General features: G+C 31.6%; 1 protein-coding gene across 2 annotated transcripts in view; it reads left to right on the top strand.

Annotated features, from left to right (window-relative positions):
- The first annotated feature begins 1,218 nt into the window (after nt 1-1,218).
- The window catches only part of LOC118204829 (WD repeat-containing protein 76-like), a 128,152-nt gene continuing 120,799 nt past the window's right edge, over nt 1,219-8,571 (top strand). For both annotated transcript variants that reach the window (XM_085823810.1, XM_085823808.1), the window contains exon 1: nt 1,219-1,516. The gene's annotated coding sequence lies outside the window, so the exon portion shown is untranslated. The remainder of the gene's footprint in view (nt 1,517-8,571) is intronic.

Raw genomic sequence — 8,571 nt, 5'->3', positions numbered from 1 at the left:
AATGTCAACACGATTTCCCCACCCTTCAAATCAGTCATTTAAACTATTCAAACCGTTCAGGAAAAGGATAAACATTGCGAACATAAAAATCTGCCCTTTTTTTATATATACTTTAATAAAAGGAAATGTGTTCCTTCTTTTTATAAGATATTTTTCCATTTTCCTTTCTAAGCTTTTGAAAGTCGCCAACGCTTAAAAAATGATAAACTACGCCAAGGTAGAAACCCGCCTTTGACAACTCAATGCGCATGCGTGATTAATGTTGGTGAGAATAGCTTAAGCGGCTAATCGCACCGGTGGTGCGAATAGCATCGGCCTGTGGTTTGTAGCTGTTGTATTGCTGAACTAACAAATGCACTTTGCGTAAGGATCGCTGTGTCGTCTGCATACATGGCTAGTGTTGTGTTGCGTGTAGTGGGGATGTCGTTCACGTAAATATTGAATAGGGTAGGTCCCAGAAAGGATCCCTGTGGAACACCAGCCCGTATAGGCCAGTTTATGGATGGATAATGAACCAGAAACATGAACGACAAAGTGTCTACCGGTTAGGTAGGATTTAATTATGTTTGTGATGTAGCCTGGGAGTCCCAGGTTGTGTAATTTGTATATGAGGGCATCCAGCCATACTCTATCGAAGGCCTTGGCGACATCTAAGAAAAGTCCACCAGTGACATGATGTTGTTGCATCCCACTGCTTATTAACTCAACAAGTCTGTAGAGTTGATGCGTTGTCGAGTGCTTACGCCTGAACCCAAACTGATAGGGTATGAGGATCTTCTCCTCAATTAATTTAATACCAGTACCGTCTCTCGAAAAAGTGTCGCTTCGTCCGCTGCCTTCCCCCACCAATTCCCTCTTTCCCATTTCATCCGCTACTCGAAAAGCAGGTGTTCCTGTTCACTTTACGATACGGCAAACGCTTGTTTTCTTGAATTAAAATGGTTTAGAGGAAATGACTCTTTCTACTTATCTTTTGATTTTTAATACTATTTAATATTTTATGTAGACAAATTACGCTGAACAGAATATTGAATTTTAGACTTGTTTAAGAGGTGTGTATCTGAATATAATAAAATTTTTGTTATATAGTATCCATTTTTTAATTTCACGCATTTCTAAAGCAACAGAACCACGGTATCACTATTTAGTATTCTATTTTAAATGATCTGACCTATTTTTATGTTTCGCGTAAAGAAATATTAAAATTAAATGCTGGCTTAACTGTAAACTTTCGCGGGCAAATTTGAAGTCTACAGCGCGAGAAATATCAAGTAGGAATACAATTTGGACTGAATTTGGAATATTTTCTCTTTAAGGACTTTTTTATTTATGAAATAATAAAAAAGAAGGGATAGACTGGAAGTTATCTAAGTATATTCTATTTCAATCATTTAGCATTAGGTTTGGGTGTTTGAGGACAAGAAATTTAGAGGAAACGTGCGTGAATGATAAAGTGCCCGTCAGTTTAAAAGACATACCAACTCGTACTGAATTAGGAACTGGAAAATATTCTAAGGTAAATTTTGTGCTACGAAATTTCATGGATTGTTAGAATATAATAATTGGTATGAATAAGTCATGTCGTTTTATTTCAGAAGCAGGAGGGCATTTAGAAAAAGTCAACACAGTTATTTAACAAAGACAAATGCAACAATGAGTATATTGTGTAAGGACAATAATCAGTGTCCAGTGTTCTAAGCATAATTTTCTAATTTGATATTATATGAATTGGAAAAGTAGAAAATGCTGTTAAAAATTTAATTTTATAGTCATTGGCAGGAATAGCTTCCATTAGTACTTTCTGTGGGAATTGTATTTACTACGTATTTTTTAACACTGTCTTTCATATTTTATCATTTGAATAATAATATATAAATGTATTTTTTTAACCAAAATTTTGTTCGTTAATCGTTATAAGTTATTTAAAAAAGTAGAAGTTGGTTGTAATCAACATTTCTTTTTTAAGCTGAACAATTCTAGCATGTATTTAGTTGATTTACAATATTAAGCATGCAAAAATGGTTCTAAATGTGCAAAAATGAAAAATGCAACAATGAGTGTATTATTTAAGGACATTAATTCAATTTATTAAAGTTAATTAGTTCAATTAAAGTTAGTTAGTATTAATTAGTTCAATTTATTAAACATCAACTCCCAAAGTGAGTAAGGTAATTTCTTATTAAAAAATTAGCAAATTTCATTATCCAGTCTGTAATATACAAATTTCAAATTGTTTCCTTTGCCTAAGACTTTGCAACATTTGAAATTTGCACATTATGGAGCAATTTCAACAAGAAAATTAGGAATAGTTTGAACAATAACAACAAATTTAAACAAGTGGGAGGCAATGTTACTCACATCCATGATATCCTTAATTCACATGTGCTTCCTGGGTGATGCTAAATGAGTAACAGTTATGGCTAAGGTGACTCGTAGTAAAGCCTAAAATTGGCATCCTTCCATTTAGTATATGCCAAATTTGCCATTTGGGCATCATGAATACTTCATTTTCTTATATGCCCAGAACTAGATAAAGAGCCAAAGTCCTCATTTCCTTTCTTCTTGCTTAAAAGCAAGAAGAAAGGAGAATTCAAATTCCATGAAGTTATAATTTGTAAACGATTGAATTTTACACTAATGCCGAATTTAGGCAGTTCTCTTATATTTTTTAAGCAAACATAGTTGTACATGGGAAGAATATAGCATAAGCCAAAAAAAAAAAAAAAAAAAAGCAGTATAACATTTTCTTAAAATAATATGGACTTTGAACATAAGGTGTTTGAAAGGCAGATATTTTTTCCCTCTTTTCTTTTATAAATGATCACAGAGTTATGTTGCCACTTTATAGCACTTGTATGAAATGTGAATATTTTGTTCAAGGTTACAACTCTTTTTGTTAACTGTTTCTTCATCAGGAAAGTTAAAATAGTTAGTTTGACCACAGGGGAAAAATTATCCAATACCAGAAAGAGATGGTAATCTGTTGGCTTGAAGCCTGAGAAATAGGCTGGCTTCTGTAGTTTAGTTTTAGCATGCTTTGAAGGCTAATATAGGGACAAGTTTTGTCTTGTGAAAGGATTAGCTTGTGTTCCAGCTAAAACGGAAAATGAATTCTTTTTGTGAATCGTGCATCCTTGTTTGTTTGCGTCACGGCAAACATAATCTACACGTTTTAATCTTTGGAATTATTACTTTCCAAAATAGCTATGTTTGACTCTTCTCCAGCGGGATTAATCAACTGTTAATATATTTCTGGAGTTATTAAACAATGAACATTAACTTATCAGTCACTGCAATTAATGCATCCACAAAATTAAAGAAAATACTTCCATAATTCTTATAATAAATAGGCACATGGCAAACTTTTGCCTCAATCGGCTGTCTGAAAGTTTTAATTTAGTTTGTTTTCTTGTTTTAGTTTTGAAATCATTGAGTCAAGTCTTTTTAAATGTATGACAGCTTCAAGTTTTAATGACGAAATGAAATAATTATTTCCAGTTAGTTTGGGAATGTTCAACTTCTCCATTTTTGACTTTCAATAAGAACAGTTTTGATTCCCTCTTAAAATCACTTACATTTTTATTTACATCCAATACTTCTTGGCACAACCATGCTCTGCTACCATTTTGTTGTTCAGAGTCTCATACACACAATAAAGGATCTATAAAATTTGGGACAATTTTGGACAGAAAACAGATGAATAGAGCACACATTAAATTACATAATATATCAAACAGCAACACAGCAGCCTTTACAGAGAGCACACTCGCATGAAGTATGTGTCGGTAGTCGCAACCGCTGTGCTCCCTGTAATCAATATGTATACACATAGGAAAAAAGTTTGCTCGCCTCCACCCAACAGTTTCACAATCTTTTACTTTATTTTTTTACAATAATAACCCCATGTGGCTTTCAGGATTTAATTTAAATCTCTTCAATAAGGATAGCCTTAATGTACTCATAATCTTCAAAATTTCTTAAGGTTCTCTACCAACTAGTTGAATTATTTCAGATGGCATTAAAGTCAATAAACATGATACCGAGTCTTTAGGATCAATCTTCGTTCTTTTAGCTTGTCTGTTAAATAAGGATAAATAAATCATAATATCATCTTCTCTTAAGTTGAATGTAGTAATAAGCTTAATTAAATCGAAATTGTGTTGTCTGCTTTCATTTGTCAGTGGAATTTGTGTTAGTCGAGTACAAGATTCGATTTAGAGTTTCTTCAATTCAAATTCTATTTCCTCTCTTTTTTGCTGCGTGTCTAATTCTTCTTTTCTCCGCTTTCCTTCTCTGTTCCTCAATCTGTTCTTGCCTTCACAGTTTTGTTTCTTTTCCTCTCTTCAACAATCATTAAAAATATTTCTTTAGCAAATGCTCATTGTATGTGTCACTTTGAACAATTTTATTTTTTATTGCTACAATTTTCATACTTGGATCCATTGGAATTTCTAATTCAGCAGTTAACACTAACAAATCCTCCTCTCATGTCCCATAAAAGCCATGGTTTGATTTTAAATAAACCTCAGTCTTGAAAAATTTAGTAAGGAAAACCTAATTTCTTATTAATACTTCCTTAAAGTTACCCTTAACTTTAGTTAAAATATGATCTCTCTCTCTACTTGAGGTTTGTTATAATTAATTTAGTTAATTTCACTAATTTTAAAACTGATATTTTCTTCCAAATGCACTTTAAATAGTGAATCATTTATGTGAAAACAAATTTAGAAATACAAAATACGATATCAAAGATAATCAAAATAGAATAAAATAACCAGTTTCATTATATATATATATATATATGCATATTGTATGATCTTAAATTCACTTAGTTCGAAAACAAGTTATTCTAATACTTGCACAATAGCTGCAAAGTAAGATAATAATAATTTATTTACTAAAATATTGGTTATATTATCTCCTAATATTAATTTTAGTTGTATATATTAAATAACCACTAGATCTCATAACTTCATTCTAGAATAAAGACCTTTTGTGCGAAAAAAACATCAGTAAATTTTTAAAGTTTTTTCTTTTGTGTTGGGGAAACACAATAAAAATTGTTTTTATGTGTGACACTATGACAGCTGGCTGACACCAAGTAATGTTTTCTGACTTTATTTAGTGATTTGACTCACTTTTAGACAAAGCAGTCTTTTTTTCCCCGGGGGGGGGTTGTTTGTTCCGGGGGGGATTTAAATATTATTTTAGTTCATATATATGTATGTTCGACACAAAATTTTACTATTCATAAGCAAAATATAAAATTATTCATGGGTGTGCGTTAGAATATTAAAATTTAAATAAAAGTTTAATAAACTACTTGTTTTAACATATAATAGACAACACATTTAATTATATTAAAAAAATAATTTTTTAATAACCTGAGATGAAAATCAAAACAGCAGAATCAATTCTTAACAATTTTATTTAGAATGTGATGTATTCATTACTGTGACAAAACTAATATTCCATGATGGAAAACAATAATCAATTTTAGTAATTCTGAAATAATTTTTGCCCAAATAATTATTACTTAAGTACGTGGGAGCATGCATTTACAAAATAAATTGAGCTTTAACCTAGGCTAATCTGGTTCGGTATGGTATCATGTTGACTGCTCAGTTATGAAGCAAATTGGATATGCGTTTCGCCAGAATAACTTTTAGCTGTAGCAGAATTTTCTAAACAGGCTTAATTAGTAGGCTGATATTCCTTTAGAATAAGAGTTTTCTTTTTTTTTCTTTTTTTTTTTTTTTTTTTTTTGTTTTTGTAATTCTGCAGATCTTCCTTAATGTAAACGAAGATATCTGAAGCTTTTTTTTCAATTAGTTTCAATATCTACATTTTGAATTCCTCTGGAACTTGCTTGTGCTTAAATGCTGTTTTGACAGAATAGAAAAATCTATCATGCTTCTTCTATCTTTGGTACTAGTATAGTTAGTATTTCTACTCCTTTGATCAACTTCCAAGGGAAATTTTGGTTTCTCCACTGGTGTTTTGTATTGAACGTGTCGGACTTCTACTTTCTCCATTTTGAGCTGTTCAAATCTTGGCTGATTCAGTTTCGTGTTCTCTTTCTATTCTCAATCTTTCTTATTCCATTTGCATTTATTCGAGTTCTTCTATTCTCATTTTCCATTTCTTTCTTCTTTTTTTCTGTTCTCAATTGTAATAATCAGAATTTCCTTCACAAAGTCAGCATCTTTGATGCATTCCTTGCTATTCTGGAGTTTGCGTTTCAGTTTGGCCAGTTTCAAATCTTTAGTTTCTTCTTTGCCAGTTTCCAATAAAACAGTTACCAAATCCTCTTTCTTCATATGTTTGAACATTTTCTTTTCTTTTTTTAAAATGTTTCTGACTTCAGAATTAAATAATTCTTATGCTTCTTATTAACATTGAGAATTGCGAACCGCTTTCAAATGTAAGGCATATCCAGTTCCTTTTTCACTTCTGTCTGAGCTCGGGTTCTTGAGCATGTTGTAATGGCTTCGTGGTTAAAAAGGCACCATTTGACAAAATGAAACAGAATATCTATTAAAATAACATTAAAGCATATAATTAATTCGGAACAGAGCATTGCTGCTACAACATACAAAAAACGAGCACGTCGCTGCTCCATGGCAAGCATTCTTTTCCTATAAATCAAGTAACCCATTGGGAGAAAGGCGAAACACGCCTTCTTGATCGCCAAACAGTTGCCAGATACTACAGTACCATTATTTTTCATATTTGATGCAGCTTCTTATGCCGATTTAAAATTTGTTTTATTCTTTTTATAGGGGGAAAAAAAAAGAGATAAATAAAGATTGGAAGAAAGATTAAGCATATCATCTTATGTAACAATGTATCCTATGAATAGAAAATGGTACTTACATATTAACACAAACACCTTTGTGCAGTTTGTCAGTTTTTTACAGCTGAAAAGGTAGCAGTTACTTTTCAGATGCAAATTTGTGGTTTTCATGACATTTTTTTAAAAAGGATTCTCAAACTGTAATACATTGACATTGTTCTAATACTGTAATACAATTCTTGACTGTAATACATTGACACTGTTGTAATAAATTGGAAACAATGTCAATGTATTACAGTCAAAAGTCTTTAATCTGAAATGATCTATAATCCGGATCTCAAAGCTACAAACTTTCTGCGCATGTGTAAACTTATAATGTGTTTATGCATGCTTATAATACCTTTACGCATGTGCATATGCGTTTACGCATGCGCATAATACATTTGCGCATGCATGTTTAATGAATAACGGACGGTATAAGCTAAGCTAAAATTATCTAATTATCTATTTCAGTTAATGTTGCAGATTGCGTTGTTCCTTAATCTTTGAATTGGATGTGGCTTATTATTTTTTGCAGACTGTTAGAGCAATTTTATAAAAGTAAGCTTGAACTTTCGATTATGTCAAAAAGAATTTCCGATTCTGGAGCTGCCAAAGGATCTAAAAAGCGAAAGCATAATTCAATGTCCATCAAACAAAAAGTGGAATTGCTGCAAAAATTGGATAAAGGCATATCCTTTGTTTCTCTAACCATTCCGAAATCTTTTTATCAATTTCACGCTGCTTTGCGGGGGAAGAGGGGGAAACGTGGCGCGCAATGAACTGAAGTTGATCTGTCAGCACTACCTTGTCTTCAGAGCAGATGTTTTTATTTTATTCGGCTTATAATTCCTTACTAAATATAGTATTTCATCTCGATGTACTCCATCTTTGATATGATTTAAATCAAATTCCTCGTCATTATAAATATCACGAATACACATCAAATAGTTTTCTGGTTGCAATTTTCTAATTTCGACTATGCGTAATGTATGCTTTATGCATGCGCGTGTTGAAAGAAATGTTTGATAAAGTAAACAAATAAATATTAAGCTTTTTTTTTTTTTTTTTTTTTTTGTAAATTTTGATACCCCTTAGATCATAATTGCTCTTTATTTCATAAATTGCGGTTTCATATTTTTAATTTTATAATTTCTGCATGCCATCTTACCAGATATAAACTGATGATATATAATCCGGAATTGCCGAAGTCCCGACGAGTCTGGATTAAAGACTTTTGACTGTAAATGAAAGCACACATAAGCAACTTAAAATACAATTATCTTTGGTAATTAAATTAGGATTACATGATGCATTAAAAAATAAAACACTTTGTTCCCAGATCTTTCTGTAAATATTTGCTGCATTCTCTCCAAGTTCGCTGTAATCTGTTTTTGCTTAAAAAAACATTAACAAATATTGGCATCGGCCAAATCTCTGCAATACTGGCCTATCTACCAAACTTGTGTTTTTGTTCCATTTACAATTTTTGCAGTAAAATTCTGTATTCTTGCAGAAATTTTACCGTAGTTTCTTTCATTGTTTGCAATTTCCAAAATTGAACATTTTGAAATTTAAAAAAAATATCTATTTGTTCATAAAAAGTATTGGAGCTTAGAATACGACAAAATGAACACATACAAAAATGCTGATGTTGCTTGAGTAAAAGATTGTTATGAACATAGTTGACTGAAGAATGGTTATCCACGTGGTTACTAGAGTTTGGTACATTCTGG

This window comes from Stegodyphus dumicola, chromosome 9, assembly GCF_044657685.1.
Source record: "Stegodyphus dumicola isolate Sdum_Otavi_A_Nest chromosome 9, ASM4465768v1".
Taxonomy (NCBI): Eukaryota; Metazoa; Arthropoda; class Arachnida; order Araneae; family Eresidae; genus Stegodyphus; species Stegodyphus dumicola.
The sequence above is the reverse complement of the archived record's forward strand: the minus strand, read 5'-3'. Positions and strand labels throughout refer to the sequence as shown.